A 15,565-nucleotide genomic window follows, 5' to 3' on the forward strand; every position below is an offset into this window, starting at 1 on the left:
CGGGCTCCCTTTCTCAATTATACTCTGTGAAATAACAAGTGGAGGAATCCTCCTCAAATGCCTCCAGGAGGTTTGGCGTCAGCACATGCCTTGGCTAATGCCTTTGGTTCAAATTGTGAAATCATATGCTGGCACTGTTTAGCTGCCACCTGCTACTGCTTCAGTCTGGCATGATACAGGGTAATTATCCAAGCTGCCTCTTCCTCATCCCTTAATTTGATGTTTAGTCCTTTCGTGGCTCTTAACAGACATTTCACTTTCCAGAATGGGTAGTCTACTACCACCTACTAAATAAAATTCTCTCCTTCATACATTAATCGGCCTGCACCAACTGTGAGCTTGCCAAGGTGAAAACACGAACCTGCTGTGAAGAGGATATGGTTAATTATTAATGTGCACTGGAACTCCGAATATCCGACGAATTTGAGTTATCAACTCAATAAACAAACAGCAAACTTAGTTGTTGGTCCACATCCACGCTTGAACAAGTATTCCCTCTCTCTGTGCCCTTTATCGTTAATAAACTTGCGGCATCGTCCTTTTCAAATTTATTCTGGGGTTGTAGCTGATCCTCTTGTCCTCAAACATTTGGGAACCAATGAGAGCAGTCGACACTTCCATTCATTTCGTGACTCCAAGAGTTTTATGTCTGTCTCTCAGCAGCCTTACATTTGAACTGTCTGAAACCAACTCTAGAAACAGGTTTGTCATACATACGTGCACCTATATCCTAGTTCAATTCCTTAACTTCCCCTTCTGATCACTATTTCCCAGCATTGTGCATCTCCAGAGATGATGCTTTCTACATACGTTTATGTAGTTTCCTAAACCATTTTCAGTTTATGCCTACACAAGCTTCCCATGTGAAATTATAATAATTAAAAGAATCATGAAATATTTTATTATAGGCTTTCTCTGCATACTATATGCAGGGATATAGTCATTACTTTCCAAATGAGTGTTGGTCTTTCTCCCCATGTTTCACAAGCCATCTGTGCCAGCAATTCAAACATCTTTAAAAATCCATCTATGTCTTTCCATAATTAAATGCTGGAGCAAAATTGGATTTATTAACCAGGCCAGAATTGTAAAACATCATGTTTATGCAACACCATGGTGCCATTCATCCATTTCTGCAGTATCATGGTTACGGGGGCTGCACGGTGGCAGTGGTTAGCAGCTCCATGGCCCGGGTTCAATTTGGTCCTCGAGTGACTGTGGAGTTTGCACTTTCTCCCCGTGTGTGCGTGGGTTTCCTCCGGGTTCTCCGGTTTCCTCCCACAGTCCAAAGATATGCCGGTTAGGTGGATTGGCCATGCTAAATTGCCCCTCAGTGTGCAAAGAGTTAGGTGAGGTGACTGGGTACAGGGATAGGGTGGAGGCATGGGCTTAAGTAGAGTGCTCTTTCCAAAGGCCAGTGAAGACTCAATGGCCTCTTTCTGCACTGTAAATTCTATGATTCTATGCAGAGCCTACACAGACTTTTATTGTCTTTTTCTTTATATTCATATTGCTATTCTGCATCCTCGCTTTGAACATTTCCTATTGATATGCTCTTATCTGACAAACTAATTCTAGTTTGCGGCCAATGTCTTTGAGCCCTGACAGACATTTTTCACTCCTGGTTGCTTCTGTTGTTCAGTTTAATTCTAATTCTAATTTGTTCGCATTACAAGTGGTATTAATCCCACTTACCTGTCACCAATCAATAAACGTTATCAAGCATGGGGTTCTACCATGTTTCATGTTACTTTAGATATGTGCCACACACTTTTTTCTTTATAATAAACTGACTTACTCGTTACGATCTGGTTAGGAACGATTAACTTTTTGTTCAAAGTTTGAAATCCCAGTCACCCACACACAGAATAAATCCACAGGTTCCCACAGTTTTTTTTAAATTCAGAGCCCACAGTTTTTTTAAAATTCAGAGTACCCAATTAATTTTTTCCAATTAAGGGGCAATTTAGCATGTTCAATCCACCTACCCTGCACATCTTTGGGTTGTGGGGGTGAAACTCATGCAAACACGGGGAGATTGTGCAAACTCCACACGGACAGTGACCCAGAGCCGGGATCGAACCTGGGACCTTGGCTCTGTGAGACTGCAGTGCTACCACTGCGCCACCGTGCTGCCCCCTAGTTCCCACAGTTTTAAACTAACAAATAAACTTCCCGTACTAAGTCATAAAAGTAACACAATTTACAATATCTATCTTCTACTTTAACATTCAGAATTAACTTTTTTTTTTAAATATTTTTATTCTCCTTTTTCATATTTTTTCCCAAATTTGCACCCACCAATAATAAACAACAAGCAGCAATGAATATAATGTCAATCCCCATATCAATAACAACAATACTCACTCTTGTCTAGATTTAATTTGTACCCTGAGAAAGACCCAAACACCCGAGCAGCTCCAATATTCCCCCTATTGACACACGCGGTTCCGACACATAGAACAAGTCATCGGCATACAAGGACACCCTATGCTATATCCCTCCCCCGCACTATCCCTTTCCTTACCCCCGAACTTCTTAACGCGATGCCAACAGCTCAATCGCGAGTGCAAACAGCAGGGGGCACATAGGACATCTCTGCCTAGTCTCACGGTGGAGAGAAAAGTATCTCAAGTTGATGTCATTTGTGCGGACATTCGCCCTCGGCTCCTTATATAGTAGCTTTAGCCAGTCCACAAATCTTGGTCCAATCCCAAACCGCCCCGGAACTGCTATCAATTACCCCCATTCTACCCAGTCAAACGCTATCTCAGCATCCAATGCCACAACCACCTGTTTCCTTCCCCTCCGTCGGTGCCATAACCACGTTCAATACCCTTCTAACATTCGAAAAGAGCTGCCTCCCTCTCACAAACCCGTTCTTATCTTCATCTATGACCTTCGGGAGGCACTCCTCCAGACTACCTGCTAGTACCTTCGCTAATTGGTTCCTTACCTTTTTTAAATAACAGCGAAATCGATGCCTACCCCAAAGTTTGTGGTAACACCCCCTTCCCCATCGCCTCCTCAAACATCCCCACCATCAGGGGTGCCAGCTTATCCTTGAATTTTTTTTAATATTCCACCTGAAACCCATCCGGCCCTGCCACCTTCCCCGACTGCATCCTCCCAATCGCATCTTTTATCTTCTGCTCCACTATCACTGCTTCTAATGTAGCCCTGTCCCCCTCCCCTAACCTCGGGTAATCCAGCCCATCTAGAAATTCCTGCATCTCCCGCCCTCCCCCAGGTGGCTCTGACCTGTACAACCTCTCATAGAATTCCTCAAAGATCTTGTTAAGCAGATCCGGAGCCACCACCAACTTCCCTGCCCTGTCCCCCCACACCTGAACAATTTCTCTTGCCGCCGCCTCCCTCCGAAGCTGACCCGCTAACATACTCGCCTCCTCTCCATGCTCGTAAACTGCCCCCCTTGCTCGCCTCGGTTGGCGCACTGCCTTCCTGGTAGATCATCGGTCAAAGCTCGCCTGTAGTTCCTTCCTCTTTTCCAACTTCGCTGGGTCCCCAGCTTCTGCATAGCTCCTATCTCCCTCCAGCATCTCATCTATTACCCTCTGCCACTCCAACCTCTCCTCTTTGTCCACTCTGGCCTTAAACGAGATCACCTCACCCCTCACCACCGCCTTTAGAGCCTCCCAGACAACTGCATTCGACACCTCACCTGTACAGTTGAAACCGACATATTCCTCAATTACTTTTTCAATTTTGTCACAGAACCCTCGGACCCCCAACAGTCCCACATCTAATTTCCACCCTAGCCTCTGTACTACCTACATTCAGAATTAACTTGAGGTAAATATGATTAAAACAAATTACTGCCGATGATGAAATCTGAAACAAAAACAGAAAATACTGGATAATCACAGCAGGTCGGACAGCATCTGTGCAGAGAGAAGGGAGCTAACGTTGAGTCCAACGTTTTTGAGTCTGGACGACTCTTTGTCAAAGCTTGTGTGTGATGAAAATATTAGTTAACTTGCAAGCAGTGGTCAAACACACCAGTTTGCATTAAATGGCAGATGCGACAAAGATACATTCCATGTTTTTCTCAGCAGCTCACAGACGTCAGTGGCCACTGATAAGTTACAAAATCTACAAAAGTTACAACTCTGTCTTCCTCACTGAAGACTTCCATGGTTCACATGCCATGACCTGGCCTCTGAATTTCCCTCAAAGCTGCACCGGCACAGACTGCCTCAACAACTGCTCACCTCCTGATAGTTTAATCTCTCGTCCTGAGACTGTATTCCATGGGTTTCACAAAGCTAGACTCCTATCTCTAATTATCAGCACAATTCCCGCTCTTTTTCAGGCCACTCGCTTCATTAAGCCGCCACTGCTCCTAGGTTTCTTTGAACTCCACCCCAGCTGTACTAAGCCTTAGATGGCTTAAAGAGCTTCTCCTGTGCCCTAACTGCCTCTGGCAGGGAATCAGCAACATTCCAACACCTCAACTTCCCAGGACTCCGGAGTGTTAATTGCCTGAAGTCAGCAAACAACCACACCTTTTTGGTATCCAGCCTCTTCCTGTGCTGCAGAACACTCACTCTCCCAGCAAACACACAGTTAAATTGAAACCAGAGAACCTTCTTAAGCTTTATGAGTATAGAGGGATAAGGCACCAGGAAGTGCTGAGGGTTTTGGCCAAGGTGGTATACCCGACGTGAGGTTCACCGGCCTATAGTTTCCTGGATTATCCCTGCTATCTTTCTTAAACAGTGGTACCACATTAGTGATTCTCCAGTCTTCTGGAACCTTGGGCACAATTCTCCCCTACCTGGCAGGGCATGGGGTCCCGGCGTAGTGGAGTGGCGCCAACCACTCCGGCGTCAGGCCTCCTCAAAGGTGCAGAATTCTCCACACCTTTAGAGGCTAGGCCCACGCCGGAGTGGCTCCTGCTCCGCCGATGTCGCAAAAACTGGCGCCAACGGCCTTTGGCGCTACGCCGCCCGGCGTCGGGGCTGGCCAAAGGCCTTCGCTGGTCCGCGCATGTGCCGGTGAGTCAGCGGCCGCTGACGTCACCACCGACGCATGCGCGGTGGAGGGGGTCTCTTCCGCCTCCGCCATGGCTCCACCATGGCGGTGGCGGAAGAAAAAGAGTGCCCCCACGGCACTGGCCCGCATGCTGATCGGTGGGCCCCGATCGTGGGCCAGGCCACCGTGGGGGCACCCCCCGGGTCCGATCGCCTCGCGCCCCCCCCAGGACCCCAGGGGCCCGCTCGCGCCGCCAATCCTGCTGGCACAGAGGTGGTTTGAACCACGTCAGCGGGATTGGCCTGTCAGCGGCGGGACTTCGGCCCATCGCGGGCCGGAGAATCGCCGCGAGGGGCATGCCGATCGGCGCGGAGGGCACACTGATGGGCGGGGCGTGATTCCCGCTCCCGCCAATTCCCGGGTGGCGGAGAATTCCGGCCACGGCGGGGGTGGGACTTACGCCGGCCCCGGGCGATTCCCCGACCCTGCGGGGGGTCGGAGAATTCCGCCCCTTATCTGTAGCCAATGAGGATACAAAAATGTCAGTCAAGGCCCCAGCAATTTCCTCCCTTGCTTCCCTCAGTATTCTGGGGTAAATCGAATTAGGCTCAGGAGACTTATCTACCTTAACGTATTTTAAAACACCCAACACCTCCTTTTTGATGTCAACATGACCCAGACTATCCACACACCCTACCCAAGAATCATCTTCCACAAAGTCCTTTTCTTTGGTGAATACTGATGCAAAGTACTCATTTAGTACCTTATCCATTTCCTCTGGCTCAACCAATTCCCCCCAATGTCCTCAAGTGGTCCAATCCTTCCCCTGGCCACCCTCTTGCTTATGAATTAAAATCTTTGGGATTTACCTTAATCCTACTAGCCTAGGACCTTTCATGACCCCTCCTAGCCCTCCTAATTTCCTGCTTAAGTACCTTCTTAATTTCCTTATAATCAAGGGTTTTGACTGTCACCACCCTTCTGGACCGTGCAAACACCTCCTTTCTCTTTTTGATATTCATAGAATTTACAGTGCAGAAGGAGGCCATTCGGTCCATCGAGTCTGCACCGGCTCTTGGGAAGAGCATGCTACCCAAGGTCAACACCTCCACCCTATCCCCATAACCCAGTAACCCCACCCGACACCAAGGGCAATTTTGGACACTAAGGGCAATTTATCATGGCCAATCCACCTAACCTGCACATCTTTGGACTGTGGGAGGAAACCGGAGCACCCGGAGGAAACCCACGCACACACAGGGAGGATGTGCAGACTCCGCATAGACAGTGACCCAAGCTGGAATCGAACTTGGGACCCTGGAGCTGTGAAGCAGTTGTGCTATCCACAATGCTACCGTGCTGCCCTGCACGGTATTGTTCACAATATCCCTCGCTATCCAAGGCTCCCCAAACTTCCCATACTTATCCTTTGTTCTCTCAGGAATGTGACTTCCTTGAATCAACTGTCGCTTGAAAGGTTCCCACATGTCTGATGTTGATTTACCCTCCAACAGCTGCACCCAATCCAAATTCTTCAATTCTGTCTAATGTTATCGTAATTTTCCTTTCCCCAGTTTAGTACCTTAACAAGAAGGTTACCTTCATCCTTACCCTACTTACAGAATTGTGGTCATTACTCCCAAAATGTTCCCCTCCTGAAACCTCACCCATTGTCCTGGCTCATTCTCCAATACTAGGTCCAGTACTGCCCCTTCACCAGTTGGACTATCCACATATTGCTTCAAGAAGCCTTACTGCAAACACCTTACAAAATCTGCCCCATCTAAACCGCTAGCACTAAGTAAGTCCCAGTCAATACAGGGGAAATGGGCATTCCATATTTTGCAGCAGGTCAGTGCTCTCAAGTTTGGACATTATTGGTGTGGCAGCGAAGCAGTGTAAGCTGATTGTGCTACTGTGCCTAATCAGAGAACAACTGATGTTGTAAGCCTGAGCATTCGATACTTTACTGTTACAGGTGCAAAGTTAATGGAGACAGGAAGAAAGGAAGAAAAGTCATTTCTTTTTGAAAAGTGTTAAAAGTTGAAAAGATATAACATTGGTGGTTTTCACTTGGGACTTTGTGTGACGATTTGCTCTCTGGTTGATATATTGTAGCTTATAAAGATACAAACATACAAAATACGACCAGAAGAAGGACATTCGGCCCTCGACCCTGCTCTGCCAGTCAATATAATCATGGTTGATCAGTTTGTGCTTCAAATTCCACATTCCCATCTACCCCCGAAAACCTTTGATTCCCTCACCTAACAACAATGCAGTTACCTAGCCTTAAAAATCTTCAGTGACCCTGCCTCCAGAGGCAGAGAGTTTCAAAGTTCCACAACCCACAGAGAAGCAATTTCTCATCTCTGCCCTATAAAGGGGGACCCCTAATTTTAAAACAATGTCCCAGAGTTCTAGATTCACCCACAAAAGGAAGCATCCTTTCCACACCCACTGTGATCGGTCTATTCGGGTCGTGTATACTTTAGTCAAGTCATTGCTTCTAAACTCCGTAGAAAAAAAAGCCCAGTATGTCCAACTTAATCTCGTAAGACAACAACTCACTCATTCCTGGTATTGATCTATCAAACAACCTCCGAGCCATCTTCAATGCATTTACATCCTTCTTCAAATAAGGAGCCGGGATCGAGCCTGGGACCTCAGCGCCGTGAGGCAGCAGTGCTATCCACTGCGCCACCATGCTGCCCATATGTTTCTGTAATGATCATATTTATTTACGTCAATTTGCACTATCAATTCATTTATTATCAATTAATTTGCTTTGTTATGAATACTACAAACATTCAGATACAAAGCCTTTAGTTTTGTCTTTTCTGTTATCTGCGTAACATCCGGTCTTGATTGTTGGTGCATTTTTTTCTCTTTGTCGTATCCTGCCAATCTCTGACCCTCATTTGCCATCTTACTGTTTTCCTCTCTTACTTTGTCTCTTTGATATAACACATCTTTCCCCATTTGATTCCTCTCCCCTAATATTTAGCTTAAAACCCACCCTATTTCCCCAGTTATGCAGTCTGCAAGAACACTCATCCCAGCATGGTTTAGGTGTAGACCATGCCAACAATAAAGCCTCCACTTTCCCCGATACTGGTGCCAGTGCCCCACAAACCGGAATCCACTTCTCATACACCAGTCTTTGAGCCACAAATTCACTTCTTTAATGTCATATACCCTATGACAATTTTCACATGACTCAAGTAATAATCCAGAGAATTCACCTTATCCAGGTAACATTTCTCCTCCCTGATGTGGTGCAGAGTCTGCAGCTCAGCTTTCAACTAAATGACACTGAGCTGACGTTTCTTGAGCCGCAAATACTTACTGCAGATGCTCTTATCAGACATGCTATCCAACCATGGGAAGGCGTGAGGGATACCACTCCACTCCCAGTTGGACGAAGTCTGTGCAAGCGTGAAGGTTGTCCACAATGTAGATCTCATGCTTTGGTCAAAACAAGAGAGGGGAGACTTCTCAGGACCCCATGCGCCAAGCTCTATGGCTGATCATTATAGAGCGGTCGCCCGGGACCATCCAGGAGATCCCTACTAATGTGAACATATTGGTCATATCAAGACAAAAATTAGTATATTCAATGGAATAGTACTCAAAAGTACACCAAGTGCACATCTGGCAAAACCTCAGTCTGCCATACCTGGTCAACCCCACCAAGGGAAAATGGGAATAGTGAGGGAAAGACGACTGGCCTGCCAATATTCTGGGCTGAAAGCAGCTGTCACATTGATCAGATGGCGGGATCTTGTGATGCGTGGCAGGACTGCTAAACTAGTTAACAAAAAGAGCTTCTCCAAACACATGTCACTGTCTGTGCGGAGTCTGCACGTCCTCCCCGTGTGTGCGTGGGTTTCCTCCGGGTGCTCCGGTTTCCTCCCACAGTCCAAAGATGTGCGGGTTAGGTGGATTGGCCATGCTAAATTGCCCGTAGTGTCCCAAAAAAAGGGTTGTTGGGTTACGGGTATAGGGTGGATACGTGGGTTTGAGTAGGGTGATCATTGCTCGGCACAACATCGAGTGCGGTACTGTTCTATGTTCTATGTTCTATGACATACCGTCATCATTATGGACCAAGTTGGTGTCAGAGCAATATTGATAAAATATCAAATAAGGTGTTTCAGTGATCTATTGTAGCTGGAATGCTGGTGGGTTACCAATAATTTCCCATTGTGTATCAATCACCCTGGTTCCAATGTGGGCAATGGAAGGCATGGGAACCTGGCAGGATGTGACTGAAATTAGCTTCTGGTACAAATACTTTAGTATGCTAAGCCCCAGAAAGAAACTCAGTCAGTCTACACATACCAGCAGCTACAGGACATCAGCAGCAGACCCAGGCCTTTTTGAAACCTGGAAACGATTACATTTGAAAAGTCTTCCAGTCTGATTGCTATTCCATGCCCACCGGTTTATCTCCTGGTAGGAAGAAAATACAAGGAACTAACTTTACTACCTGCTGGACATTCATCTTTCTGAGAGAATCCTACAATAATCTCTGATGTATGACTACAGTCATTGAAACTACCTAAACTCAAGTAAAAATGTTGCCTTCACCGGGGCCTCAATAACTGTTCCACGTACCAAACACATGAACTATTCGTGTGTGAATGATATGGCGTGTAGACATTTGGGGTGAATGCATGAATAAATAATCCCCTAAATTTATTTAAATCCATGAAGGCTTGCAGCTGTTATTTAAATTGATCACACACTCCAGGGACTAAGAAACACACAGAGCCTCTGCTCCAAACCCACACTGATTACAGACCGTAAGAAAAAGGCTACAAGGGTCTCAGTTCTCCCGGCCCTGTCCATGACAGAATTGTTAGACTATGTGGATTTTTTCTGTTCAAGGGAAGGAGAAATTTTGCGATAGTGTATTTGTCAGTATGTTAAATATAATCATTTGAACATATTTTTATGTAAGTGGTTATAGCATTGCAGGAACTAATGTAAAATCATGTGACATAGCAGCCATCTTAGTTAGTTTGTAACTGCCAGTTTGCATGTGTAAGCTGAAGCTCTAAGACATTTCCTTTAAAGCTCTCTGTTCAACCTCTATGCCTGCCCTTCAGTTTTGTTTGTATTAGTCTGAAAAAAGATAATTTGGTTTACAGATTCCCCGCAAGGGGATCATGACACACGCAATAAAGACAATGGACTGAATGGCTCAGTAGAACCTGAAATTTAGAAAGGTTAAATTAGGCAAATATGTCAAGCAGGTCTCTTTGAAATATTTTTCTCGGACTCGAGATAAATTATTTCTCAGAAAGGAAATAAGAAATCTTGTTCCTTTGTGAAAACAGAATAGGTTTTTGTCACAATTATGAGCACAATGTGCTTAATTTACCTCCATACACCACAGCCAGATAAACCCTGACTGCCAACACATGGGTTTTTATACTCAATTGTTTTCAAGTACAAACAATAAATTTAAAGGCAGCCTTGCAAGATAACATTGATCACTGAACATTTACAGCTCATAGAGGCAAAGGTGGTTACCTGCTGAGGCTGCACATATGCAGTACTGCTACCATAGAACATAGAAACCTTACAGTGCAGGAGGCCATTGGCCTATCATGTCTGCACCGACCCTCCAAAAGAGGAAAGAGGTCTCCACAAATTCCCCCAACCTATCCCCTAACCTGCACATCTTTGGACTGGGAGGAAAGCAGAACACCCGAAGGAAACCTACGCAGACAGGGAGAAAATGTGCAAACTTCACACAGTCACCCAAGGTCGGAATTCAACCTGGGTCCCTGGAGCTGTGAGACAGCAGTGCTAATCATTGTGCCACCATGCTGTCTAGCACATGAACAACTTTGTTACACTGCATGGTGGTGCTCTGTTAAAAAATGAGGCATCCCATCCAAGATTACCTGCATTTTCAGTGTTTTGTTTTTAAAAATGCTATTTATGAATAGGAAAATATTTGAGAAACTGTGAACAAGACATTTTCCAGGAATAATCATGCTCTATAATTTCCAGCATTCACACCAAACCCTTCTGCAGATCTTTGGCAAAAAACTACAGCATACATGTATGTTGTCACAAGATGTCACAAATCAACATTGTTATTATCTCCTTGCTCAGTTGGAGAGATGTACAATTTTTAAGCCCACAGCTGACATCAACTAATTCCCTACTTTTAGGCAATAAAACTAATTGGTAGTAAAACAATTCATCACAGAGATAACAGCAGCATACACCTGGAATATGAGATTTCTCAGTTGATGAGAAATGTACTTCAAACCTGCTTCCAGAGTATTTGTTTAAAAAGGATCCATCACAAGGTAATCCTCTCACGAGTAAGCGCGGGCTACAAACAATATACATTCACAAACACACCAAAAGACCAATGAACATTGTCTGTAATGTCAAAGGTGCTTTGCGCACTGAGAAATTTTAGTGAAAGAGCCAAATGGCTTTCTCAGCACCAAAAGAGTTTTACGGCTAAGGGGACAAACTAATAAATTATCATCTTGAATCGTTCCTGCTGAGAAACTTCATTAATTTTGCACGTCCAGGACAGGGTGAATTTGTGGACCTTTTGAAGACCATAAGTGGGGTGAGCAAAGTGCAGCTCTCCTCTGATGCACAAGAAACTCCTGCACCATTGAAAGTGGTTAAAAGGTTAAAAGCCAATAACACACTCACTGCTGCCTCAGGGCGCCGAGGACCCGGGTCACTGTCCGTGTGGAGTTTGCACATTCTCCCCGTGTCTGCGTGAGTCTCACCCCCACAACTCAAAGATGTGTAGGGTAAATGGATTGCCCCCCCCCCCACCCCCAACAATCTTTTAGTCTCCCTTCCTCATTAGTCCACACTTAGGATCCTAGGAAAATCAAAACACATATATCTTACACTGTTGGTTAAGCAGTCAGCCACACTGGAAGTAGATACAATACAATAATCCAAATAGTCAGATGTTGTTTAAAGAGTGTCCCACTGTTCATTAAAGTACTTCTGCAAAAGCTCAGCCCCACAAGTGCTGAGGCAACATGAAACGAGTTGCCAGGTGTTCTCGGACAGCAATATTGCTTGGCATATTTCTTGGGCATCATTGCAGACATCAGAACTATTTGTAATAGGTGTTCCAGTATAATATGGATGCTACCATAATAAGATCTTGGATTGCCTTCACTATATGTTGAAGCCAGAATTCTAACTGAAAAAATCTGATCAGTGATGTTAATAAACAAGGACTTATTGCATTAATTAAAGCAAGAGTCCCAGGGATCGAAACTGAAGGGTACAGTCAGTGGCAATACAGCTCTGATGAATGGAATGATTTCTTCATCAACATGCTTTGGGTTCAGTTTCTAGTGGTTATGGGCTCAAATGCACAAAATTACTCCTACATCAACAGTAATTGGTGTATTTATGGATATTACACCAAATAGCTGAGAAATGGAAAGTCATCAAAGCATAAGGTCCCTTCCTGCTGATTGCCTTATATTCTATTTCTTTTATTTTGTCTTTATCGTTTTTGCCATGAATCGTTAATGCACACAGACCTTTAAGTTGCACAGAAGAAGCAAGGAACTCAATGTCAAAATAGTACAGTGTGTTATGAAGTTTTGTAATGTGGCAGAAGAACCCAGAATTTATGGCACCCTAGAGATTGGAGGGATTCATTTCGATTGGTTGCCTGGTCGCCAATGGATTGGCCAGGGACAATATTCTGACCAGCAACCAACAGCGACTGGTTCCTGTCAGGTGGAGTTTTTTTGATGAGCGTCCAGGAGAAGTCACTGACTGGACCCTCAAGATGGAAGCAGATCTCTCTCTGCTGCCTGTTATCTGAAGGCAGATACTTCTAAACCCTGAAAGCATCTCTCTCTCTCTCAAATGCTGGCTGCCTGATAATTCTGTGAGTTTACAGTGAAAACCATTACAATCTGAAAGAAAAGATAACATCCATCTGAATGCCTCAACTGAAGAAGTCGTACATCTGAAACAAAGACTCTTTATACTTTACTTTTATCTTTATTTTACACTCCTATTTCCCCTCTGTGTTTGTCTGTCTGCGTGTGCGCATCTATAGAGGGTAGGGCGAGTTAAAGGGGTGGCGCGGTTAAAGATTAGGTAGTAATTAACCAGTTGTATTTTTTGCCTATTTAATTATAGTTACTGTAATAACAAAAAGTTAATTCTGTTTAAGTTTACAAACATGGTGAGGTAGTTATTGGACAGCCGAAGATCTTGGGTATTTTCAAATAAAAGTTAATTTCAACTGTGTTGCGATTTCAGGTGAAATGCACTGGAATTGACCGCACTGTGGCCCAGGGTGTCATAATAACAGCTACAGAAAGCAGTGCTGCTAGGAAGCTTAAACAAATACATATTGTTGGGACTGTTAAAGGGGTCCTTAGCTTGCATTTCATTTTGCTCCATCTGACTTGACAGTACCTGAAACAAAAGTTTTTAATTTTTAACATCCCTCACCTTGTTGAGCACAAATTTGATTTTAAAAATGTCAGAAAAACAAACCTTAAAACATCTGAAGTATCTTACAAATGAACCAGTGAATCACAACACTGCATGTTTTCTAAGGTGAGGGGAAGCAAGGAAAAGAGATTCTGCCCTCCAAAGCTACCCAACATACCACACAGAATTATGTCAAGCTAACATCAAAAATATATTTTACTTTGCTCTCTTTTCCTGCCTCTGCTCTTGATGGTAATCGTAAATTAGTTCTAGTCACTTACTATTTCTGGGTTTACTCAGAATCCCATATTTGGTCAATCTCACCTGTCTCTCTGCTGCTGATTGGCCTCTTGTTCCAGGCTTGCTTTCATATTTTCCATAACCTGGTGATCCCTGATAACTTCCGCTCCCAAATTATTTCCGAATCAGGTAGTCTCCCATCTTTCTGGTATAAGGGTGTTTGCATAGCAAGGGTTAATGTGGGACTGGAGAACAGTACCGCCCACAGTAAAGGGTCACATGACAAGGGACCCAGGTCAGTCTAAGAGTGTGCAGAGACCTGTGTAGAAGTAAGCATGGAATTAGCTCATAGTTTGTTATACTTTGAACATATGTAAATAATTATATGTTACCAATAAACATTAATGTTCAACTTTACAAGCCTTGAACCTCTTTGTGAGACCAACAGAACAAATCCTTACAACATGGTGGCAGCTCATGAACGAACCCAGAACCAAAGAATCTGGTGAAGGACCCCAGAGTCTGAAAGAACTAAAGGAATAGCATGCATCCTGACCCGACTGAAGTGCACCTGGACCGAAGACATAAGCTAAAAATAACCTAAGAAGTCCCAATACAGACGCTGAAAGGCAAAAGAAAAGTCCATTGAAAAAAAATTCAGTTTGAAGGCTGAGTAAGCCTTTAGACGCCTTCAGGTCATTAATCAGTCAAAGCAGTTGTTTCGTTAATCACAGCGGCCAGCCCGGGTTCAGAGATGGTGCAAGACCATACGGCCGCCAAGCTCCACTGAAAATAAGCCAGAAGTTTTAAAATGGCTGCCAGAGCCAAGAGTCGTCTTTCAATTGGTTTCCCACACTCTGAAAACATTCCACCCGGCCCAAACCTTTAAAATAAAAACTTGCTTCAAAAAATTTGATCCCTTTGAAAATCACTGTGTTAGCCAATCTAAACCCAACACACGCAGGAAGCGTGAAAAAAATAGTTACTGCAGCGCCACCTTTAAAAGGGAAACAGCATTTTAAGCTGTACTCCCGATCTGTAAAGCAACCATGGATAATAAATCAATCAACTTGGGCTGATACAAGGGCCAAACCAGGTACAGATTTGGGGGTTTTGGCGAAAAAGATTAAGATACATGATAGCTTCACAGTTATGTATGAATACAGAGACTGAACATCTGAATACACTACCATACTCAGTAGGTCTGATAGCCAATGACATAGTTGCGAGGCAAGGAATAAATTAGAGATGTTCAGAAAGTAACATACAATTAAGAATTATGTTAAGAAGTAAAATACAATTTTACAGCGAGCAAAGTTCAACAAGCGGGCCCAACAGCCTGGAGAACCTGCTGACTCTTTCATAAATATATTATACAGATTGGTTGAAGGCTGTGAATATGGCGAACTTCAGACAGTCAGAGCTCATACATGACCAAAGAGTAGCCGGAGTGGCCTGGCTGATACTACAGGCAAAAGAAGATCTGACTCTAGCAAAAGGCCACCAAGTAGCCAGGCACCATCAGTCCATTTTACATTGTGAGGTTAAGCCATGGTATAGAGCAACCCCAACTGTCCAGCTCGTGCGGCAGCAAAAGGGAAGGGAGACTCCGGGCCAAGGAAAATAATACCCAAACAGATCATGTGATAGCGGGAGGAAATGTCAGTGCTGTGGGCTGTGGAGCCAAAACACCTCACAGGTGAGAGCAACGTTCAGCAATCTCTGTGCAGTATCTCAACTACAACCAACTGGGACACTTTAGAAAGCTGTGCAAATCGAGATGAAAAACAGACCACAAGATTGAGGTACCACAACAGGAAGAAGTTCAAACGTGCTTTAGAATGTTGACTTGTCTGTAAAT

The 15,565-nt window shown here is 44.4% G+C and overlaps 1 protein-coding gene across 9 annotated transcripts in view; it reads right to left on the reverse strand.

Annotated features, from left to right (window-relative positions):
* LOC119969045 (zinc finger and BTB domain-containing protein 20-like) overlaps positions 1 to 15,565 on the reverse strand; it is a 430,652-nt gene that overhangs the window by 348,520 nt on the left and 66,567 nt on the right. For all 9 annotated transcript variants that reach the window (XR_005461285.1, XR_005461286.1, XR_005461287.1 and 6 more), the window contains exon 2: positions 13,789 to 14,023. The gene's annotated coding sequence lies outside the window, so the exon portion shown is untranslated. The remainder of the gene's footprint in view (positions 1 to 13,788; positions 14,024 to 15,565) is intronic.

This window comes from Scyliorhinus canicula, chromosome 7, assembly GCF_902713615.1.
Source record: "Scyliorhinus canicula chromosome 7, sScyCan1.1, whole genome shotgun sequence".
Taxonomy (NCBI): domain Eukaryota; kingdom Metazoa; phylum Chordata; class Chondrichthyes; order Carcharhiniformes; family Scyliorhinidae; genus Scyliorhinus; species Scyliorhinus canicula.